Below are 24,946 nucleotides of genomic sequence, written 5' to 3' on the forward strand. Positions count from 1 at the left end.
CGCGTTCTGTCTCCTAGAGATGAACGTACTTTGGTTTGAAAAGTGCAAATCAATCCCACAACTACAGCAAAGGACCATGTGAAGATGCTGGAGGAAACAAAAGTATCTATATCCACAGTAAAACGAGTCCTATATCGACAACCTGAAAGGCCACCTGGCAAGGAAGAAGCCACTGCTCCAAAACCTCCATAAAAAAGCCAGACTACGGTTTGCAAACTGCACATGGGGACAAAGATATTACTCTTTGGAGAAATGTCCTCTGATCTGATGAAACAAAAATAGAACTGTTTGGCCATAATGACCATTGATATGTTTGGAGGAAAAAGGGGGAGGCTTGCAAGCTGAAGAACACCATCCCAACCATGAAGCACTGGGGTGGCAGCATCATGTTGTGGGGGTGCTTTGCTGCAGGAGGGACTGGAGCACTTCGCAAAATAGATGGCATCATGAGGCAGGAAACTGATGTGGATATATTGAAGCAACATCTCAAGACATCAGTCAGGAAGTTAAAGCTTGGTCGCAAATGAGTCTTCCAAATGGACAATGACCCCAAGCATACTTTAAAAGTTGTAGCAAATGGCTTAAGGACAAAAAAGTCAAGGTATTGGAGGGGCCATCACAAAGCCCTAACCTCAATCCCATAGAAAATTTGTGGGCAGAACTGAAAAAGCATGTGCAAGCAAGGAGGCCTACAAAACTGACTCAGTTACACCAGCTCTGTCAGGAGGAATGGGCCAAAATTCACCCAACGTATTGTAGGAAGCTTGTGGAAGGCTACCCAAAACGTTTGGCCCAAGTTAAACAATTTTAATGGCAATGCTACCAAATACTAATTGAGTGTATGTGAACTTCTGACCCACTGGGAATGTGATTAAATAAATCATTCTCTACTATTATTCTGACATTTCACATTCTTAAAATAGTTCTGATCCTGACTGACCTAAGATATGGAATTTTTACTAGGACTAAATGTCAGGGATTGTGAAAACTGAGTTTAAATGTATTTGGCCAAGGTGTATGTAAACGTCCGACCTCAACTGTGTGTGTGTGTGTGTGTTATAGGTTGTGTGTGTCAAGGGCAGTCTACCATCTGGGCTGGTCTGCCTGTGATAAGGCTCAAGTACAAGGTCTAGTGATAGTTGTCTTAGTCCGGGAACAGGGCGGTGGTGCATTCCTGCCTCTACACATCAGGCATAAATGGGACAGACAGCAGGGTTCCAGGCAGCCAGACAGGCAGGCAGACAGCAGGGAGGCAGCATGGTGACATGCAGGCAGGAAGGCAGACAGCAGAGTTCCAGGCAAGCAGAAGGGTTCAAGACGACAGGGTTCCAGTTAGGCAGAAGGGTTCAAGACAGCAGGGTTCCAAGCAGGCTTGCAGGCAGGCAGACGGCAGGCTTGCAGGCAGACGGCAGGCTTGCAGGCTTCCAGGCAGGCTTGCAGCGTTCCAGGCAGACACATAGCCAGGCAGGCATGAGGCGGCCAGGCGGGTAGTCAGGGTGCCAGACAGCCAGCCAGCAGGGTTCCAGCTAGCAAGGTTCCAGACAGCCAGACAGCAAGGTTCCAGACAGCCAGACAGCAGGGTTCCAGACAGCCTGAGAGCAGGATTCCAGAGAGCAGGGTTCCAGGCAGACGGTCAGACGGGCAGTAGGGCTCCGGGCAGACGGGCAGCAGGGCTCCAGGCAGACACATAGCCGGGCAGGGAGGCAGGCGGGCGGGCGGGCAGACTTGCAGGGTGACGGGCGGGCGGGCAGACTTGCAGGGTGACGGGCGGGCGGGCAGACATCAGCGTTCCAGACAACAGGGTTCCAGGCAGACGGGCAGCAGGGTTCCAGGCAGACGGGCAGCAGGGTTCCAGGCAGACGGGCAGCAGGGTTCCAGGCAGACGGGCAGCAGGGTTCCAGGCAGACGGGCAGCAGGGTTCCAGGCAGACGGGCAGCAGGTTTCCAGGCAGACGGGCAGCAGGGTTCCAGGCAGGCAGACAGACATAGACAGCAGAGTTCCAGGCAGGCAGGCAGGCAGGCAGGGTTCCAGGCAGGCAGGCAGGCAGGGTTCCAGGCAGGCAGGCAGGCGGGGTTCCAGGCAGGCAGGCAGGCAGGGTTCCAGGCAGGCAGGGTTCCAGGCAGGCAGGCAGGCAGGCAGGGTTCCAGGCAGGCAGGCAGGCAGGGTTCCAGGCAGACAGACATAGACAGCAGGCTTCCAGGCAGGCAGGCGGCAGAGTTCCAGGCAGGCAGGCGGCAGGGTTCCAGGCAGACAGACATAGACAGCAGGCTTCCAGGCAGGCAGGCAGGCAGGGTTCCAGGCAGGCAGGCAGGCAGGCGGCAGGGTTCCAGGCAGGCGGCAGGTGGCAGGGTTCCAGGCAGGCAGGGTTGTAGGCAGGGTGGCAGACAGGTAGACAGACAGCAGGGTGGCAGACAGGTAGACAGACAGCAGGGTTCCAGGCAGATAGGCAGACAGCAGTGTGAGAGACAGGCAGACGGCAGGGTTTCAGGCGGGCAGGGGTCCAGGCAGGTTTCCAGGCAGGCAGGCAGGCAGGCAGGCAGGCAGACAGCAGGGTTCCAGGCAGGCAGACAGGCAGCTGGGTTCCAGGCAGGCCGAGTTCCAGACAGGTAGACAGCCAGGCAGGCAGGCAAACAGCATGCAGGCAGACGGGCAGAGAGGCAGACAGGCAGGCAGCAGGATTCCAGGCAGGCAGACTGCAGGGTGACAGGCAGGCAGACTGCAGGGTGACAGGCAGGCAGACTGCAGGGTGACAGGCAGGCAGGGTTCCAGGCTGGCAGGCGGGCAGCCAGGGTTCCAGGCGGGCAGCCAGGGTTCCAGCCAGCCAGGCAGGCAGGTAGGGTTCCAGGCAGGTGGCAGGGTTCCAGGCAGGCAGGCAGGCAGGTGGCAGGGTTCCAAGCAGGCAGGTTTCCTGGCAGGTTTCCTGGCAGGCAGGGTTCCGGGCGGCAGACGGGCGGCAGGGTGCTATACAGGCAGACAGACAGACTGCAGGGTTCCAGGCTTCCAGCAGACAGACGGACAGGCAGGCAGCAGGGTTCCAGGCAGACGGACAGCAGGGTTCCAGGCAGACGGACAGCAGGGTTCCAGGCAGACGGACAGCAGGGTTCCAGGCAGACGGACAGCAGGGTTCCAGGCAGACGGACAGCAGGGTTCCAGGCAGACGGACAGCAGGGTTCCAGGCAGACGGACAGCAGGGTTCCAGGCAGACGGTCAAACAGGGCTGCGTTCCCAAATGGCACCCTATTTCCTAGTTCACTACTTTTAACCAGAGATCTATGGGTCCTGGTCTGCAGTAGTGCCCTATATAAGGAATAGGGTTCCATTTGGGATGGATATAGTGTTTATCACACGGATAGTTTATCTAGCCTTGGTCTGCAGGTCCACTTTCCTGATAGCAGATGCCTTTAGACACAGACCTAGGATCAGTTTATATTCCTTATCAACATTAAATCATTGTTAGGTTGGGCATTGAGGGTAGAGAGAGGAGACTTTGAGGGGGACACTGTTTGTCGCTTTTTAGACCGGCTAGACAGGGCCTTGTGTGTGTGTGTGTGTGTGTGTAAATTGTTCTTATTCCAGAGGAGGGCAAAGCCTTGGCATGGTGAGGAATTAATACACTGTGCTGAGAGAAGGGGACTTCCACTTACTCCTCATGCCAGCAGCATACCACCCTGCATCCCACTGCTGGCTTGCCTCTGAAGCTAACCAGGGTTGGTCCTGGTCGGTCCCTAGATGGGAGACCAGATGCAGCTGGAAATGGTGTTGGGGGCCAGTAGGAGGCACTCTTTCCTCTGGTCTAAAATAAATATGTATATCCCAATGCCCCGGGGCAGTGATTGGGGACATTGCCCTGTGTAGGGTGCCGTCTTTCAGATGGGATGTTAAACAGGTGTCCTGACTCTCTGTGGTCACTAAAGATCCCATGACACTTATAAGAGTAGGGGTGTTAACCCTGGTGTCCTGGCTAAATTCCCAATCTGGCCCTCATACCATAATGGTCACCTAATCATCCCCAGCTTCCAATTGGTTCATTCATCCCCTCTTCTCTCCCCTGTAACTATTCCTCAGGCCATTGCTGTAAATGAGAATGTGTTCTCAGTCAACTTACCTGGTAAAACAATTGACTTTCTCAGTCAGTCTCTCTCACACACAAACACACAAACACACACACCACACTCTCTGTTTGTGCTCCTCACTGTCTTTCTTTGTAGTGGTCTAGTCATAACTGCCTGGGATACAAATCTCCCATTATCTTCCATTGAACAGGGTTGATCGTTTTGTTAGCCCAATAATGTTTGTACCATGTTGTTGTGTTCCTACCATGTTGTTGTGTTGCTACCATGTTGTTGTGTTGCTACCATGTTCTGTTTCTACCATGTTGTGTTGTGTTGCTACCATGTTGTGTTGCTACCATGTTGTGTTGCTACCGTGTTGTGTTGTTATGTTGCCTTAGGTCTCTCTGTATGTTGTGTTGTCTCTTGTTGTGATGTGTGTTTTGTCCTATATTTATATTGTATTGTTATTTTTTAATCCCAGGCCCCCGTCCCTGCAGGAGGCCTTTTGGTAGGCCGTCATTGTAAAAATGAATATCATTTTATGTTATGTTCTTAACTGACTTGCCTAGTTAAATAAAAAATTAACACCATACTTCTGTTAGTGTGTAAGTGACAGCCTAGCCCACCACAACAGTAAAAGTACTGTACAAGATGTGGTCCGCATCCCAAATGGCAGGGTGCTGGTCAAAACTAGTGCACTATATAGGGAATAGGGGGCCATTCTAGGACATAATTGTATACAATGTTTGACTTGGGATGAAAGAAGTACAGGAGCTGTGTTTTTCCAAGTCGGTCCATTAGACTATGTTCACCCAAATACACAAATTACATTGATGCAGTAGAGACCTGGGATTATTCACTGTTAATGGTTCATACACCTCCCATGACTATTATTATGGGGTGGCAGGTAGCCTAGTGGGTAGAGCGTTGGACTAGTAACCGAAAGGTTGCAAGATCGAATCCCCGAGCTGAGAAGGTAAAAATCTGTCGTTCTGCCCCTGAACAAGGCAGTTAACCCACTGTTCCTAGGCCGTCATTGAAAATAAGAATTTGTTCTTAACTGACTTGCCTAGTTACATAAAGGTAAAATAAATCAATAAAAATGGTACCCTACGTTATTGACATTGGAAGGCTTCTGTGTCTGATCCCATGTAGTCCCACCATCTCCTGCCGTTGTGCCCTTGATCAAGGCACTTAAGCCCTCCCACAAAGTAGAACTGCACTGTTAGTCACATGTTGTCAACATGTGGTCAACCCTCCATCAGGAGAGCTCCTGGGTGTGCAGGCCTGGTTTCTGATCCAGCCCTGAAACACTGCTTATCAAGGTCATGTTGAGCAGCTGATGTTTAGGCTACAGTGTGGTTAGACCGGGGCTGATGTTTAGGCTACAGTGGGGTTAGACCAGGGCTGATGTTTAGGCTACAGTGGGGTTAGACTGGGGCTGATGGTTAGACTGGGGCTGATGTTTAGGCTACAGTGGGGTTAGACTGGGGCTGATGTTTAGGCTACAGTGGGGTTAGACTGGGGCTGATGTTTAGGCTACAGTGGGGTTAGACTGGGGCTGATGTTTAGGCTACAGTGGGGTTAGACTGGGGCTGGAATAAAAGCCTGCCAGTCTGGCAGTAACCATCCTGGAGGATACGTCAAAGCTAGGTGTCTGGACATGTTTATATACAAGGCTCTAATATTCATGTTTCAGGGGAGATCTATGCACAGCAAGTTATTTGTCAATTAGGCTATTCTTTGAAGATTTGTAACGTTGTCGCAATTACATGATTACTAGAGGGGAATCCCTTCTTCCCTACGGTGCAAATGTATTTAGGTTCTACAGCGCCAGTGGAAAGGGGACAATGACATGAATGCTTAGTTGGCTATAGTTATTAACTAGTGAGAGAACTGCTAGAAGTTATGAACTGGTCCTCTAGTTAGTCTGGCATCATTTTATACCTGCTGCTGAAAAGTTTTCTTTCTGTCTTTCTGCCCCCCCTCGGGCAACGGCCCACTGAAACACCCAGTCCACAGACATGCACTGAATGGTCATTCCTGTGATGGCTGATATGTCCATTTTGTACTGTTTCATGTAGTATGCCTTCATGAATTACATTAACAAAAATTCTGAAACTAATTTCCATGACCTGACAAACCTGCATTTGAGAACTTGGAGCAGCTCATCACATGCATTCAGACTGGCGGATTTTCAATCTGCACAATCTTGAACAGCCTGCTGTCATGCACAGATTCACAGACTAGCGGCAAATAAACTTCAGGAAGTGAATTCAAACTCTCCATTGCTATTCAATGCAGTTCCCTGCTTCATTCCGCTTTGATCAACCTTTTTTGCCTTGGTGTGTGAATCAGGGCCGGTGATAGGATGCTTTGTTTAGTAGAGGAACTGGTACACAGTTCCCCAGAAATGTGAGGTGCTGATACGGTCCTCTGGACAGCTCTGGCCAAAGTCAAGCACTGATTTGTAGGGATGCACGATATATCGGTAAGCATATCGGAATCGGCCGACTATTAGCTAAAAATGCCGACATCGGCCCGATGTCTAGTTTTTAATGCCGATGTGCAAAACGATGTCAAAGCTGACCTGCATACCTGTATAATGTAGGTAGATGACATAATGACTGAACAAATTAACGATGAAACAGCGCAGCAAGTAAGTGAAAGAAATAGGTTTTGATTGTTTTACTGGTAATGGGGACGTATGTAAATGCCATCAAAATAACTTTTTGGTCTGTGTTTCAACTATTTAACTGTACTTGAATGCTTAAAAGGCAGCTAAAATTTTAAATATTAGATATCAGTATCGGCCAAAAATGTAATATCCGTGCATCCCTAACTGCAGAGGTGTGTGTTTACCAGAAAGGATTAAAACATAAACACACTTTGAGAGCTGTGTGTTTTCTCTTCCTGGCCTCCTGGCAGATCTTCCTGCCTGGGGCATCTGCCTGGCCTCCTGGCAGATCCTGCCTGGGGCATTGGCTCATTGCCTGGCTACCCATCTGCATCACTCCGGCCAGGAGAAAGGACTTCTAGGATGGCAGTCTGACTGAATGGATGTATTGATAGATGGAGCAGGAGAATTGAATTCAGAGTCTTCAGGAAAATCTGGTCTGGCAGTACACACACACTCTGTCAGTCAACGGGCATGTGGTATTATGCCATGTCATACTTTCCGTTTTTTTATCTCCGCTGGCAAACCAGGTGAAGGACGTGAGAAGAGAAAGCGAGATGGGGCATAAAAACACATACTGATTGCATCCCAAATACCCCCCTATTCCCTATTTAGAGTACCAGGGCTCAGATCAAAAGTAGTGCACAATATAGGGAATAGGGTGCCATTTGAGATACACACACACTGTCTGAAGCTGAGCTGACGGTCTAGACTCTACTCCAGACAGTTCTGTGACAGCCCATCTAGAATTTTCAGTTTCAAACGGACAAATGACATCTAACTAGGCTTCTAAACCTAGAGAACTTTAGAATTAGGACTCTTGTAAAGAACATTCTTTATTAATGGAACATTCGGAGGCAGCAACATGGCATCCATCTATACGACTTGACCTAACTCTATAGTGTGACGTTGACCTAACTCCATAGTGTGACGTTGACCTAACTCCATAGTGTGACGTTGACCTAACTCCATAGTGTGACGTTGACCTAACTCCATAGTGTGACGTTGACCTAACTCCATAGTGTGACGTTGACCTAACTCCATAGTGTGACGTTGACCTAACTCCAGAGTGTGAACTGGCCGTGGCCATCCTGGTTTATCTCTGAGAGAGGCCGGTTGTCTTTTCTCTGTAACAACCCCATCATACAACAGTAGATAGATCACCTCGAGATGTCCAGAGCCTCCCAGCAGCTTTCTCTGGTTGTTGCTGCTTCACGTCAGCTGTCAGCTAAGGTCAGGTGTGCTTTAGGAACAGAACTTCCCATTGTTTTACAAACTAGAAATAGTCTGCTTGAATAAGGCAGCATTCAGAGAGTGGCTGCTCTCCCCCTCAAGGTTAGGGACCGAGCATCATAAGGGAAGCATGTGATCGATTCATGAGATTGTAGAAGCCAGCGAACGGATGGTATCCATTCTTCCAGAACAAGACACGTAATGCACCACAAAGTGTTTACTTTGTAGCCAGACTGTTCTTTGTCAGAAGCTTGCAGGAATGTGCTTCTTCTGCCTCTGGACTATTGAAGTAGAATGGACATAGATCTACAGTATCCAGTCAGACAGGTCATGGCCATTCTGCTGGTCCTTTTTAATAGTCATATTTCTATGACTCTGGGTTGCTGAGCCGACAGACACCCTGGTGTGCATCCCAAATCGCGCACCCTATTCCCTACATAGCACACTACCCTATGGGCCCTGGTCAAAAGTAGTACACCGTATAGAGAATAGCAGGGTACCATTTGGGCCTGGTGACCTTCAACTATGACAGGGACAGACAGCGGCATTCCTAGCTCTCTGTTTGAACTATAACACTTCACTGGAACAGCAGAAATGCTGGAAAGAGCTGTTCAGTCACCATCGCTATGAGACAGTACAATGCGGTCATAACATGCTTATAACCTATTATAACCACTTCATAATGCTTTATTTATTAATGAAGAAGCTGAACAGAGACGAGTGGTTCAGCATTTAAGCCTTTGTCAGTGAACATGACCTGCCTCCCAAATGGCTTCCCGGTTCCCTACATAGTGCAATACTTTTGACCAGGGCCCATGGGGAATATGATGCCATTTGGGACAGCGACATTGTCAGTGTACATCAGGGGTGTCAAACTCATTCCATGGAGAGCCTTGTGTCTGCAAGTTGTTGTTTTTTTTTTTCTCTTTTCAATCAAGACCTAGACAACCAGGTGAGGGGAGCTCCTTACTGAGACCTAGACAACCAGGTGAGGGGAGCTCCTTACTGAGACCTAGACAACCACGTGAGGGGAGCTCCTTACTGAGACCTAGAGAACCAGGTGAGGAGAGTTCCTTACTGAGACCTAGACAACCAGGTGAGGAGAGTTCCTTACTGAGACCTAGACAACCAGGTGAGGAGAGTTCCTTACTGAGACCTAGACAACCAGGTGAGGAGAGTTCCTTACTGAGACCTAGACAACCAGGTGAGGGGAGTTCCTTACTGAGACCTAGACAACCAGGTGAGGGGAGTTCCTTACTGAGACCTAGACAACCAGGTGAGGGGAGTTCCTTACTGAGACCTAGACAACCAGGTGAGGGGAGTTCCTTACTGAGACCTAGACAACCAGGTGAGGGGAGCTCCTTACTGAGACCTAGACAACCAGGTGAGGGGAGCTCCTTACTGAGACCTAGACAACCAGGTGAGGGGAGCTCCTTACTGAGACCTAGACAACCAGGTGAGGGGAGTTCCTTACTGAGACCTAGACAACCAGGTGAGGGGAGTTCCTTACTGAGACCTAGACAACCAGGTGAGGGGAGTTCCTTACTGATACCTAGACAACCAGGTTAGGGGAGTTCCTTACTAATTAGTGACCTTAATTCATCAAGTACAAGAGAGGAGAGAACTCACAGACACTCGGGCCACTGTGGGTTTGACGTCTGTTGTGTGTATGTACCTGGTCGGTGTCAAAGACAATGGCGGCTTTAGCTCGACTGTCCTCCTTGTCTGAGTCTGCTGACTGAAGGTACTCTCTCTCTCTCTCTCCGTGGCCTTCCTGTCTTCATTGTGATAAGCCAAGGTTCATCTAATCCCTCGCATCCTCAGAGTAATGGATCAACCGACACTTTCTCTGGTCATGCAGGTGTAGGCTATATAACACACACACACACACACACACACACACACACACACACACTGCCTTTGTAACTGCTCTTCTCTTTGCTCAGGGTAAGCAAGAAGGTAGAGAGAGGGAGTACTCTACATGCACATCTTGCCACTTGGCTCATGGTGTTACAGTCCGTAGCTCAGCCTTGTGTAGTAACATCTCATGTGTCCTCTACAGCCCCTGACTGCTCACTGAAACACTTTGTCTGTTTTCATGCTTCCACAGACCCCAGTTCATTTAGAACGACACACCTCAGTTCCCGTAGAACGACACCTCAGTTCCTGTTCCACGTGGAGCGACACACCCCTGTTCCACGTGGCGCGACACACCCGTGTTCCACGTGGCGCGACACACCCCAGTTCCCATACACTCGGAACACACTTGGGTTGTGTTCAGTTAGAACAAACTGGTGAAAAGATTTTGAAACTGAGGACATGCTAGAGGAACTTGTCCAAAGGGGACAAACTCTTTTCTGTGTCTGTCTCTCTGGCATGTCTCCTTTATCTCTGACATACAGGGCCTTGGAGAAGTATTCAGACCCCTTGACTTTTTCCACATTTTGTTAGGTTACAGCCTTATTCTAAAATTGTTTAATTTGTTTTTTTACATAAGTATTCAGACCCTTTATTCAGTAAATTGTTTAAGCACCTTTGGCAACGATTTATAGCATTGAGTTGTCTTGGGTATGATGCTACAAGCTTGGCACACCTATATTTGGGGAGTTTCTCCCATTTTCTGCAGATCCTCGCAAGCTCTGTCAGGTTGGATGGGGAGTGTTGCTGCACAGCTATTTTCAGGTCTCTCCAGAGATGTTCAAGTCCGGGCTCTGGCTGGGCCACTCAAGGACATTCAGAGACTTGTCCCGAAGCCACTCCTGCATTGTCTTGGCTGTGTGCTTAGGGTTGTTCTCCTGTTAGAAGGTGAACCTACACCCCAGTCTGAGGTCCTGAGCAGGTTTTCATCAAGGATCTCTCTATACTTTCATCCGTTCATCTTTCCCTCGATCATGACTAGTCTCCCAGTCCCTGCCGCTGAAAAACATCCCCACAGCATGATGCCGCCACCACCATGCTTCACCGTAGGGATGGTGCCAGGTTTCGTCCAGACGTGATGCTTGGCATTCAGGCTTAAGAGTTCAATCTTGGTTTCATTAGACCAGAGAATCTTGTTTCTCATGGTCTGAGAGTCTTTAGTGTCTGTTGGCAAACTCCAAGTGGGCTGTCATGTGCCTTTTACTGAGGAGTGGCTCCCGTCTGGCCACTCTACCTTAAAGGCCTGATTGGTGGAGTGCTGCAGAAATTGTCCTTCTGGAAGGTTCTCCCATCTCCACAGAGGAACTCTAGAGCTCTGTCAGAGTGACCATCAAGTTCGACACAATTCCTTCTCGGAACTCTATGGACAATTCTTTCAAATAGGTTTTTGCTCTGACATGCACTGTCAACTGTGGGATCTTATTTACATAAGTATTCAGACCCTTTGCTATGAGACTTGAAATTGAGCTCGGGTGCATCCTGTTTCGATTTATCATCCTTGATGTTTCTACAATTTGATTGGAGTCCACCTGTGGTAAATTCAATTGATTGGACATGATTTGGAAAGGCATACATCTGTGTATATAAGGTATTTCTGTTTTTAATACATTTGCCAAAATCTCTAAAGACCTATTTTTGCTTTGTCATTATGAGATATGGTGTGTAGATTGCTGAGTTGTTTATATAGTTTTTATCCATTTTAGAATAAGGCTGTAACATAACAAAATGTGGAAAAAGGGAAAGGGTCTGAATACTTTCTGAATGCGCTGTATCTCTCATTTCTGGCATATCTGTGTCCCTGATTGAAGGGGGATGTTAGTGACATTTTACTAACCAGGGCAGGGCAAGTTATTTTATCTACACCCTAAAAAAATAATTAGGAAATGTTTTAACCTTCAACCTCAATTATCATATACTGTGAACAGTTTTGTCTTTCCTTTTGACACCGTGATATTCTGTAACCTCATTTCTCCCCTGCGGTGCTACCTTCAACCCTCCCCTGCAGTGCCAACCTCAACCCTCCCCTGCGGTGCTAACCTCAACCCTCCCCTGCGGTGCTAACCTCAACCCTCCCCTGCGGTGCTACCTTCAACCCTCCCCTGCGGTGCTACCTTCAACCCTCCCCTGCGGTGCTACCTTCAACCCTCCCCTGCGGTGCTACCTTCAACCCTCCCCTGCGGTGCTACCTTCAACCCTCCCCTGCGGTGCTACCTTCAACCCTCCCCTGCGGTGCTACCTTCAACCCTCCCCTGCGGTGCTACCTTCAACCCTCCCCTGCGGTGCTACCTTCAACCCTCCCCTGCGGTGCTACCTTCAACCCTCCCCTGCGGTGCTACCTTCAACCCTCCCCTGCGGTGCCAGCCTCAACCCTCCCCCTGCGGTGCCAGCCTCAACCCTCCCCTGCGGTGCCAGCCTCAACCCTCCCCCTGCGGTGCCAGCCTCAACCCTCCCCTGCGGTGCCAGCCTCAACCCTCCCCCTGCGGTGCCAGCCTCAACCCTCCCCTGCGGTGCCAGCCTCAACCCTCCCCTGCGGTGCCAGACTCAACCCTCCCCTGCGGTGCCAGACTCAACCCTCCCCTGCGGTGCCAGACTCAACCCTCCCCTGCGGTGCCAGACTCAACCCTCCCCTGCGGTGCCAGACTCAACCCTCCCCTGCGGTGCCAGACTCAACTCTCCCCTGCGGTGCCAGACTCAACCCTCCCCTGCGGTGCCAGACTCAACCCTCCCCTGCAACCCTCCCCTGCGGTGCCAGCCTCAACCCTCCCCTGCAACCCTCCCCTGCGGTGCCAGCCTCAACCCTCCCCCGCAGTGCCGGTTGTGGGGTTGTTTCCTTCTGGGGTTATAGGTCAATGACGTGAATGGGTGTGTGGTGTACCAACTTCAGGATATCTTATAGGCCTAGCTCTAGTTGAGTACTGACGCTGTGTCCCCTTTCCCTGACCCCCCCCCTCCCTGTGTGTGTGTAAGTCTGGCAGATATTTTAGATGTAATCTTGAAATATATTTTAGTCTTAGTCACATTTTTGTTATTTCATCCTTCGTTTTAGTTATCAGTGGATGAAAACTCTGGACAGTGTTAGTTCAGTCTCATTTTAGTCACATTGCAGTCAGTGTGTTAATTTATTTTCTTTCATTAAATAATTAATATTTACCTTGCATATTCAGATAGCCTTGTCCAACTAGTCCTATTATCTTCTTGTATACCATAGCTTGCAACATTGTAACCAATGCCAATCCCTAATTAACCATATAGGACATACATTTAGCTGTGAATTTCTCCCCATCATAACCGTCAGAGTGATTTCCTTGAAAAGGGGAGAATATGAGCTTTTCAACAATGCCAGAAGTATTACTGTACTCCGAATATTGAGGAGTAGTATTACTGTATTTTGTTTTTCCAATCGGGGGGGAAAAAAGCAACTACAAAATCGCTATTGACAACCGCTGGAGTGGCAACACAGATGAACAACAGCCCACATGGTAACATAGAGCTTCTGGTGTGATCAGAACAGAAATGGCCAATAGGAAAGCAAAAATTATCAAAGACGTTATTGTTTCTAATTGAGGTGTCCTGGTTGTGAATCAGTTCAAAAGAGAGACCGAGACGAGTGATTTGAAGTGACCTGTGTGTGTGTGTGTGTGTGTGTGTGTGTGTGTGTGTGTGTGTGTGTGTGTGAGAGACAGATCAACTCAATTAGCTTGCGCAACAAATACGTTATTGGCCAATGAGAGGATTGTATTCAGCAAAGGGATGCTCTCTTCTGATTGGACAAAACAGCTGAAAAGGAGCTTCATGTCAAATTGAATGTCCATTAGTCTAACGTGGAATTCTCGTCTTGTTACATTTTCATCAACTTTTTCAAGTTATCGTCATTATTAGTCATCAGGAAAAATAGGTTGTTGGTGACTATTTTTTGTCATAGTTTTTTGGACAAAATGAACGTGTGTTTGTGTGTTTAATGTTGGCTTCCCTCACTGATCCCTCGTCCTCCAGTGACATCACAGCTCCACTAATAAGTGGTGGTTATAAATATTTAGAGTTATATAGAGCAGCTGGAGGGGGATGACTAGAGAGGGTTTCACCATCAGAGCAGCTGGAGGAGGAAGACTAGAGAGGGTTTCACCATCAGAGCAGCTGGAGGAGGAAGACTAGAGAGGGTTTCACCATCAGAGCAGCTGGAGGAGGAAGACTAGAGAGGGTTTCACCATCAGAGCAGCTGGAGGAGGAAGACTAGAGAGGGTTTCACCATCAGAGCAGCTGGAGGAGGAAGACTAGAGAGGGTTTCACCATCAGAGCAGCTGGAGGAGGAAGACTAGAGAGGGTTTCACCATCAGAGCAGCTGGAGGAGGAAGACTAGAGAGGGTTTCACCATCAGAGCAGCTGGAGGAGGAAGACTAGAGAGGGTTTCACCATCAGAGCAGCTGGAGGAGGAAGACTAGAGAGGGTTTCACCATCAGAGCAGCTGGAGGAGGAAGACTAGAGAGGGTTTCACCATCAGAGCAGCTGGAGGAGGAAGACTAGAGAGGGTTTCACCATCAGAGCAGCTGGAGGAGGAAGACTAGAGAGGGTTTCACCATCAGAGCAGCTGGAGGAGGAAGACTAGAGAGGGTTTCACCATCAGAGCAGCTGGAGGGGGAAGACTAGAGAGGGTTTCACCATCAGAGCAGCTGGAGGGGGACTGACCCTGGGGGGGTATCATAATAACTCCATGTGGAGACCCCTCTAGACTGACCCTGGGGGATATCATTACTCCATGTGGAAACACCTCTAGACTGACCCTGGGGGATATCATTACTCTATGTGGAGACACCTCTAGACTGACCCTGGAGTCGCGTGTTAGGAGGATCTAGCTGCAGCTATTAGCATATTGCTAATACTAATCCATTTCTCATAGGGGTAGGGCAGAGGGACAATAAGGACCTAGTGTTAACTAGCGGGTGGCTAATATTTGCTTTGGAAGTTAGCGGGTGGCGAAGGTTTGGTTCAGCGCGGAACCTAAGTCTCTAATGTACTGTAGGTAGGCTAGTCAATTCTTACTGAGACCACATTGTCTCAATGCATAGCTGCTGCTTGTCCATGTTTATGTGTTGTGGCTGCATCAATAGTGATGCGTCTTCATGGTCTGAAGAGGAGGAGTGGAGGAGAAGGAGGAGGAGGAGAAGGAGGAGCAGCAAGTGGATGGAGGAGGACGATGGTTCTCTGGTAAGATGAGGACTGCATGCCAATTCTCCCCCCCTCTTCCAGAAGTGTGCACTGGTACACTCCCCATCATGGATTTAGCAATGGTGGAAATCCCTCTAGCCACTGCTTAGGGCCTACACCAATCCAATGCTTTTAAAGCTATGCACACTTTGGAAGAAGGATGGATAATTGGGACACAGCCCAAGATGTAGATCAGTAGTTATCTTGGCCTGGCTGGTGGCCGTAGTCCTAATAGTCTTACATAATTCAAACTCCTTTTCCCAGGCTCCTCTGTTTAGTAATCTTTGACCTGGCCTGACATGGTCAGGGTGAAGGTGGGACCAGGAAAGGAAGCAATGTCTATATCAGAATCGGGACGTATCCCTTTCTCTCCCCTAAGCTATATAGTGAGAGAGAAAGGAGAGATGGATAAAACAGGGAGGGAGAATGGAGAACTGGAGTAAAACTAATGTTGGTAGTAGTATGGGTTGGGATTATTGCCTCATTCCAAACAACAGGGAACGCTGAAATCTCTGACTTCAGTGTGTTCAAGACAACTGGGAACTCTGAAATCTCCTACTTCAGTGCGTTCAAGACAACTGGGAACTCATTAAAAAAATGAACTTCTTCAACTGTGATTTTTTTTTTTTTTGTAATGATCATCCAAATCGGAATTCCAACTCGGGAACTCATGCCTTTTTTTTTTTTTTTTTTGAGCCCAGATGTTCCGACCTGAAGATCACTGATATCATGATTTCACCTCGTATTTTTCCAAGTTCCCAGAAGTCTTGAAAGCACCATTTTAGATGAATTGTTTAGCTAGCTAGATGTCTAAACATAAGACTCCACTTCACCAGATGATTAAATTACCCATCAAGTTAGCCAGGTGTGTCTGGGGGTGATTACGGTCATTTCTTTCACAGAACCCATCAAGTTAGCCAGGTGTGTCTGGGGGTGATTACGGTCATTTCTTTCACAGAACCCATCAAGTTAGACAGGTGTGTCTGGGTAAGAATCATCTAATACTTAAATATTGTATTATATTTTATATCTGGATACTTTTTATTTTTGATATTGAAAATATGCAGGTAACCATTTCACTGTACCGTTTACACCTTCTGTATGTGACAAACGTTGATTTTTTTTTAATTTGATATAGTGTTTACCAGAGACGGTAATGTGAATAACAGCATGACCTGCACCAAAGTCCCATAAGCATATAGGCCAAGGACTAGCTATATGTATTTCTGCTACTACTTTCACAGTTTTTAGTCTTGAAATCTTTGGTTGTTTACTACACTACCTTACTCTGTTTAGCACAGGTCCTCACAAGCTTAAGAGGGTGTGAATGATGCTGACTGGGTGTAGACAAAGAGCTGTCCGGTAGGTGTACCGAAACATTCAAAGGCCATTTTCTCAAAAGTGGGGTTTATCAACTTTCAAAGCAAAATTACTCTCCCATTGTTCCTCAACTTCAGTGTATGATATGCTATTTTCTAGCTCTGAATCTCTACTTTTATCCAATGTAAAAAAAAAATAACAATTTCAACAGCTTCTCATAAGATAAGGAAGTACATTGTTTATGACGATTGCCTGCTGCAGTTGTAGTAGAGATGTCCAGTTTGCAGCTGAACATGTATCACAGAGAAGACCAGCAAGGAGACCCTCAGCTTCACCAGACATGTCCTCACTGTGAGCATTCCTAGAAATGGAACAGGGAGGACACTTGAATCAGGTTGGATAGAACTGAACAGAAAGGTGAATGGAGCGATCAGGTTGTTTCCACCATGCTAATCATTGCCACCATTCATAATGTAAGCTGTGCTTTGTGTGTGTGACCGACCGACCAGTATCTTTGAGAGGCCAGGAGCTGATCTATGCTGCCATGCACATCAATGGTTTAGTCTGACCTGTTCATACTTCAACATAGTATCTGTCTGTGTGTCAGATATCACCTATCCTAACTGCCATTGGTGATAGAACAGTGGCTATGTGTTCACAGAAACATGTATGGAGCCAGGACATGGAGACTTGCACGATGATGTGATGAAGTCCAGACTGACCGACGGCTTAATATTGATGTCTCTGAATGGAGACAGACCTGGCACTCAGCATTAACATTTTACTAGACAACGTTTACACAATTCTGGAATGTAACGGTATCAGTCAATATGGGGAGGGGGAAACACTGTATTCTGCACCAGGACCAGGGACTTCCTGTTGTATACAGGACACCACACAGGAAGGTATGACCACTCTGTCATGTTTACCAAGGTAGCCCCATTACCACCTGACAAAATGCTGATAGACACAGTATCTGTATCAGCTGGGAATGACAATGCATTGTTGTTATATTAGCAGAACACTTCTTCTATGGTATTATGTAAAGGGTTGTTCATTCTACATGGACCTTTACAGCTCAACCTGCAGGAGGTTGGTTTGTTCTGATTGAGTGTGTGTGTGGGGGGGGGGGGCAAGGTTCTGACAGATGGGTGTGTCTTGGTGGTGGCAAGGACACACCCAAGAAACACTCACATCAAACCACACCTTCAAGCCAACTCACGTTTGGCTTCTGTCATAGCCGCCAGCATTTCTTGAGCAGCAAGCCCCCCCCCCAAAAAAATAAAGGAGGCCAAATCGGCGGGTGCAGTTCCCCTTTAAAGGTAGGTAGAGGTTTGAGTGCATGGTTGCCCTCTGAGCCTCGGCCTGCTCTGTGGGAGCTTTAGGATTGGCCGGGTATTAGCAGGATTTCTGGGTAATCTGGCTCAGGACAGAAATAGGTGCGCGCCGGCCGGCCGAGTGAGTAAGCGTAGCGAGAAGAGGATAGAATCCAGGACCGGACCGCTGCTACAGATCTGTTTACACCTGGCTAGCTGCTTCCTTCACCTAATTGATTTCCACTCTTATTCCGTTGATCCGTTGATCCACCATTTTGAAATGCTGAGGAGAGAAGAGACACCTGTTACACTCAAGAAATAGAATGCTAGATATTTTGTTCAGGAATTGTTTCGATGTGAGCGTGAACGAAACCTGACACACCGCAAACATGACAGGCGGGGAAGCAGCACAGGGTCCGCAGCAGACAAGGGCCCCTGGAGCAGGTTAGGAGTTAAGTGCCTTGCTCAAGGGCACAACAGCAGTAGGTGGCACCTGAGATGTTTAATCTTTCCCGTCAGCCTGGTCACCGGCCTGCCTCTAACCTAACTAACATCAAAGCTACTGTCACCCCTCAGTTACCCTCCAGAGTGCTGTACCAGGTATGTCACCCCTCAGTTACCCTCCAGAGTGCTGTACCAGGTCTGTCACCCCTCAGTTACCCTCCAGAGTGCTGTACCAGGTCTGGCACCCCTCAGTTACCCTCCAGAGTGCTGTACCAGGTCTGGCACCCCTCAGTTACCCTCCAGAGTGCTGTACCAGGTCAGCATCCCAAATCGCACCCTATTCCTTATCGAGTGCACTACATTTGGCCAGATCCTTATGAACCCTGTTCTAAAGTAGTGCACTATATAGGGAATAGGGTGCCATTTGGGACACAGCCCAAGTGTGTTCAGAGGAATCTGTGTCAAACAGCTGTCCCTGTGTAGGGGTAACTGTGGGTAACTGTAATGATATCACAGAGCTGACATTGTTCCCTGCCGAGAGAGCGACGGGTGTCCGTCTGCCGGCTATGATGTCAGTGGTGACACGTCAGGGAAGGAGAGGTGGGCTGTAGCCTTTTATTTATTTGATTGTTTTTCTATTCGTCTAGTCTGTTTGCGTCCCAAACGGCACACTATTCCCTACATAGTGCACTACTTTTGGGACTCAATGGCAATATAGGGCTCTGGCTGTAGGGTAATATTACATATACATGTTAGTGATTTTAGAAGACTATCTTATTCAGAGTGATTTAAAGTTGTGCATCCATCTTAATATAGCTAGGTGAGACAACCACATATCAGTCATAGTAGGTCAAACAAAATGTGTAGGGCCCTGGCTGGGGAAATGTCTAGGGCCCTGGCTGGGGAAATGTAGGGGACTGTATCATTGGGACAAAGCCTCTAGTCAAGGTAGGCCTATCAAATAGTTTGTGTTTTTACTGATATCAAATTTGGACTAAAACAAACCAAAGTTAGGTTCACAAGTTTGCACAGTACAGTGAAGAAAAGTATAGTACAGTACATATAGTTCACTACAGTATAAATGAGGATATTACAGTACAAATGAGAATATTACATATTTCTACCTTTTGTGTACCTATTTAGGATACGTCACTGTGAAGAGAATGACATTCATATCCATAATGATGCATTTCTGTGTAGTACAGATCATGGAGCCATGATGGAATTCCGTTACCAGGTGTAAATCCACTTCACTTACTGTAGTTCAATAACCAAAAGAGATTTTTTTTCCCAAGTCCATATGTTATGTCATCGCTGACACCCCATTCTTTCAGACGTAGTTTAATCATATTTGGGAGCAGATATTTAATTAATTTATTTTTTTATTTTTTTATTTTTTTGAAAATGCAAACTGAGGGAGATTTGACCAAAAATCTGTTACCAAACTTTGCATCTGCGTAGTTCTTCCAGTAAATGTGTTTTTGTAAAATATTCAGTCTAAATTGTTAAAAGTAGTCCTCCTCAGTGGTTTTTGTTGGACATACATTTTTAAGTGAAAAATCGGAGTCTTAGCACAATTCTGTTACTGTGGAATTGCCCAGTAGCCTCTCCATCGCTCTCGCGCTCTCTCTCTACCTCTCCTTCCCTCTTTCCCTCCTCTCTGTGCTACGTCACATGACCCAACGACAGGAAATGCAGCAGAGCAAGCCCTCAGCGCTACTCTCTACGGCACAGTGACGCACAGACCACACACACACACCCCTCATATATATACACACACATATCCAGGCCATGTCACTACCGGTGGGAATAATGCTTGTACTCTATCTCACACACACACACACACACACACACACACATTGGCAGAGCCACTAGTAATGATTGAAACACACATTGTTCTCTCTCTGTTTTTCACTCACACACTGTCTGCTGATGGGAATGTTCAGTGTGCTGTGGCTACTGTGATGTCATCCTGACTGTGGCCATGTTCCCTGTCTCTGTGTGACACGAGCTGCTCTGGGACAGACTAACATGACACCACCAGTGATAAAGTGGTCAACTGTGATCGCCAGTCGCAGTGAATAAAGTAACACTCCCTATACTTTCAATGCATTTTTCCACAAAATATGGGTAAACTGTGTTTAGTTGTCTACCCACCACTACACCACTGGACATCACCACTAGGCCCAACAGCTGATTGGACAGCACCACTGGACATCACCACTAGGCCCAACAGCTGATTGGACATCACCACTAGGCCCAACAGCTGATTGGACATCACCACTAGGTCCAACAGCTGATTGGACTACACCACTGGACATCACCACTAGGCCCAACAGCTGATTGGACATCACCACTAGGCCCAACAGCTGATTGGACATCACCACTAGGCCCAACAGCTGATTGGACATCACCACTAGGCCCAACAGCTGATTGGACATCACCACTAGGCCCAACAGCTGATTGGACTACACCACGTGGCATCACCACTAGGCCCAACAGTTGATTGGACATCACCGCTAGGCCCAACAGCTGATTGGACATCACCGCTAGGTCCAACAGCTGATTGGACATCACCGCTAGGCCCAACAGCTGATTGGACATCACCGCTAGGCCCAACAGCTGATTGGACTACATGTACTAATACACAGAACATTTCAGCTTTTTACTCTTAATTACATGAACATTTATATAGTAAAATAGTGAACATTTTATATAGTAAAATAGTGAACATTTGTATTTTACTGCACCATTGTTAGGGTAAACCCTAGATTGTACTAAACATGCCGTCCTCAAAACTGTAACAAGTGTTAATTTCCTGGATGTGTAGGCCTGAATGTCTCCTGTTATATCACAGCTGTAGATATCACCACTGTCAAATATGCAATATGCACTGGTGACCATGAATGAGGAACTAGCCATGTACTGTCAACACTGTATTGTTACCTCGTGGACGGTCACTGGGACGTGTTTTCAAACAAATTCCTGGATAGTGAGGTGTTTTAGCTTTGTGGCGTGTTCCTTTGGTGCGTGTGTGTGTGTGTGTGTGTGTGTGTGTGTGTGTGTGTGTGTGTGTGTTTTCTGTGTGAGGTGAGAGAGATAAGGTTGTAGACAGTATGAGGGTCAACCTGTTCCTCTGGCAGCCCACATACTGTCCTAGAACCAGGCACAGCATTAAAGGGGAAGTGCACCTGCTGACTTGGCCTTGTTTATTTTGGGGGGCTTGCTCCTCAAGAAATACTGGCGGCCATGACAGAAGCCAAAGGTGAGTTGGCTTGGAGGTGTGGTTTGGTCCTTGCCACCACCAAGACACACCCATCTGTCAGAACCTTGCCCCCCCCCCCCCCCCCCCCAAACAAACCAACCTCCTGCAGGTTGAGCTGTAAATACAGGCAGATGTATGATGAGATTCCAGAGGAAGATTTGAATAGGTCAGTAGCCTACAGAGTAATATGAGGAGAACACAATATCTGAATTTATGTAGATGTTCTAAACTAAGTGTTATGATAACTTTCAAATGAAGTAACAGGTCCATGTAGAATGAACAACCCTTTACATAATACCATAGAAGAAGTGTTCTGCTAATATAACAACGATGCATTGTCATTCCCAGCTGATACAGATACTGTGTCTATCAGCATTTTGTCAGGTGGTAATGGGGCTACCTTGGTAAACATGACAGAGTGGTCATACCTTCCTGTGTGGTGTCCTGTATACAACAGGAAGTCCCTGGTCTTGGTGCAGAATACAGTGTTTCCCCCTCCCCATATTGACTGATACCGTTACATTCCAGAATTGTGTAAACGTTGTCTAGTAAAATGTTAATGCTGAGTGCCAGGTCTGTCTCCATTCAGAGACATCAATATCAAGCCGTCTGTCAGTCTGGACTTCATCACATCATCGTGCAAGTCTCCATGTCCTGGCTCAATTAGGTGAAGGAAGCAGCTAGCCAGGTGTAAACAGATCTGTAGCAGCGGTCCGGTCCTGGATTCTATCCTCTTCTCGCTACGCTTACTCACTCGGCCGGCCGGCGCGCACCTATTTCTGTCCTGAGCCAGATTACCCAGAAATCCTGCTAATACCCGGCCAATCCTAAAGCTCCCACAGAGCAGGCCGAGGCTCAGAGGGCAACCATGCACTCAAACCTCTACCTACCTTTAAAGGGGAACTGCACCCGCCGATTTGGCCTCCTTTATTTTTTTTGGGGGGCTTGCTGCTCAAGAAATGCTGGCGGCTATGACAGAAGCCAAACGTGAGTTGGCTTGAAGGTGTGGTTTGATGTGAGTGTTTCTTGGGTGTGTCCTTGCCACCACCAAGACACACCCATCTGTCAGAACCTTGCCCCCCCCCCCACACACACTCAATCAGAACAAACCAACCTCCTGCAGGTTGAGCTGTAAAGGTCCATGTAGAATGAACAACCCTTTACATAATACCATAGAAGAAGTGTTCTGCTAATATAACAACGATGCATTGTCATTCCCAGCTGATACAGATACTGTGTCTATCAGCATTTTGTCAGGTGGTAATGGGGCTACCTTGGTAAACATGACAGAGTGGTCATACCTTCCTGTGTGGTGTCCTGTATACAACAGGAAGTCCCTGGTCTTGGTGCAGAATACAGTGTTTCCCCCTCCCCATATTGACTGATACCGTTACATTCCAGAATTGTGTAAACGTTGTCTAGTAAAATGTTAATGCTGAGTGCCAGGTCTGTCTCCATTCAGAGACATCAATATCAAGCCGTCTGTCAGTCTGGACTTCATCACATCATCGTGCAAGTCTCCATGTCCTGGCTCCATACATGTTTCTGTGAACACATAGTCACTGTTCTATCACCAATGGCAGTTAGGATAGGTGATATCTGACACACAGACGGACACTATGTTGAAGTATGAACTGGTCAGACTAAACCATTGATGTGCATGGCAGCATAGATCAGCTCCTGGCCTCTCAAAGATACTGGTCGGTCGGTCGGTCGGTCGGTCGGTCACACACACAAAGCACAGCTTACATTATGAATGGTGGTAATGATTAGCATGGTGGAACCAACCTGATCGCTCCATTCACCTTTCTGTTCAGTTCTATCCAACCTGATTCAAGTGTCCTCCCTGTTCCATTTCTAGGAATGCTCACAGTGAGGACATGTCTGGTGAAGCTGAGGGTCTCCTTGCTGGTCTTCTCTGTGATACATGTTCAGCTGCAAACTGAACTTTGCCATATTAGCATTGACATGAAATCAGTCAAAACACCTCAAAACAAAACGAAACTATCTAAAATGAGATCCTTGGGATTCCCCACATGCCAGTTTCATGTCATTGTTGGTAGCTATCTGGCCATCCAGAATCACATGGACTTCTGCCCCGTTGAAGCACATTGTTTTCCTGACGTTGTCAGCTAACACATCTAAACTCAGCAACAACAAAAAAAGAAACCTCCTCTCACTGTCAACTGCGTTTATTTTCAGCAAACTTAACATGTGTAAATATTTGTATGAACATAACAAGATTCAACAACTGAGACATAAACTGAACAAGTTCCACAGATGTGTGACTAACAGAAATGGAATAATGTGTCCCTGAACAAAGGGGGGTCAAAATTAAAAGTAACAGTCAGTATCTGGTGTGGCCACCAGCTGCATTAAGTACTGCAGTACATCTCCTCCTCATGGACTACATCAGATTTGCCAGTTCTTGCTGTGAGATGTTACCCCACTCTTCCACCAAGGCACCTGCAAGTTCCCGGACATTTCTTGGGGGGAATGGCCCTAGCCCTCACCCTCCGATCCAACAGGTCCCAGACGTGCTCAATGGGATTGAGATCCGGGATCTTCGCTGGCCATGGCAGAACGCTGACATTCCTGTCTTGTAGGAAATCACGCACAGAACAAGCAGTATGGCTGGTGGCATTGTCATGCTGGAGGGTCATGTCAGGATGAGTCTGCAGGAAGGGTACCACATGAGGGAGGAGGATGTCTTCCCTGTAACGCACAGTGTTGAGATTGCCTGCAATGACAACAAGCTCAGTCCGATGATGCTGTGACACCGCCCCAGACCATGACGGACCCTCCACCTCCAAATCGATCCCGCTGCAGAGTACAGGCCTCGGTGTAATGCTCATTCCTTCGACGATAAACGCGAATCTGATCATCACCCCTGGTGAGACAAAACCAGTCCTGTCTGGTCCAGCAACGGTGGGTTTGTGCCTATAGGCGACGTTGTTGCCGGTGATGTCTGGTGAGGACCTGCCTTACAACAGCCTGTTGCGGACAGTCTGAGCACTGATGGGGGTATTGTGCGTTCCTGGTGTAACTCGGGCAGTTGTTGTTGCCATCCTGTATCCTGTCCCGCAGGTGTGATGTTCGGATGTACCGATCCTGTGCAGGTGTTGTTACACGTGGTTTGCCACTGCGAGGACAATCAGCTGTCCGTCCTGTCTCCCTGTAGCGCTGTCTTAGGCGTCTCACAGTACAGACATTGCAATTTATTGTCCTGGCCACATCTGCAGTCCTCATGCCTCCTTGCAGCATGCCTAAGGCACGTTCACGCAGATGAGCAGGGACCCTGGGCATCTTTCTTTTGGTGTTTTTCAGAGTCAGTAGAAAGGCCTCTTTAGTGTCCTAACTTTTCATAACTGCGACCTTAATTGCCTACCGTCTGTAAGCTGTTAGTGTCTTAACGACCGTTCCACAGGTGCATGTTCATTAATTGTTTATGGTTCATTGAACAAGCATGGGAAACAGTGTTTAAACCCTTTACAGTGAAGATCTGTGAAGTTATTTGGAT

The 24,946-nt window shown here is 47.7% G+C and overlaps 1 protein-coding gene across 1 annotated transcript in view; it reads left to right on the top strand.

Moving 5' to 3' along the window:
* Positions 1 to 24,946, top strand: part of LOC106592114 (high affinity cAMP-specific and IBMX-insensitive 3',5'-cyclic phosphodiesterase 8A) — a 395,948-nt gene that overhangs the window by 93,472 nt on the left and 277,530 nt on the right. The window lies entirely within an intron of this gene.

The sequence above is a fragment of the Salmo salar genome, chromosome ssa11 (genome assembly GCF_905237065.1).
Source record: "Salmo salar chromosome ssa11, Ssal_v3.1, whole genome shotgun sequence".
Lineage (NCBI taxonomy): Eukaryota > Metazoa > Chordata > Actinopteri > Salmoniformes > Salmonidae > Salmo > Salmo salar.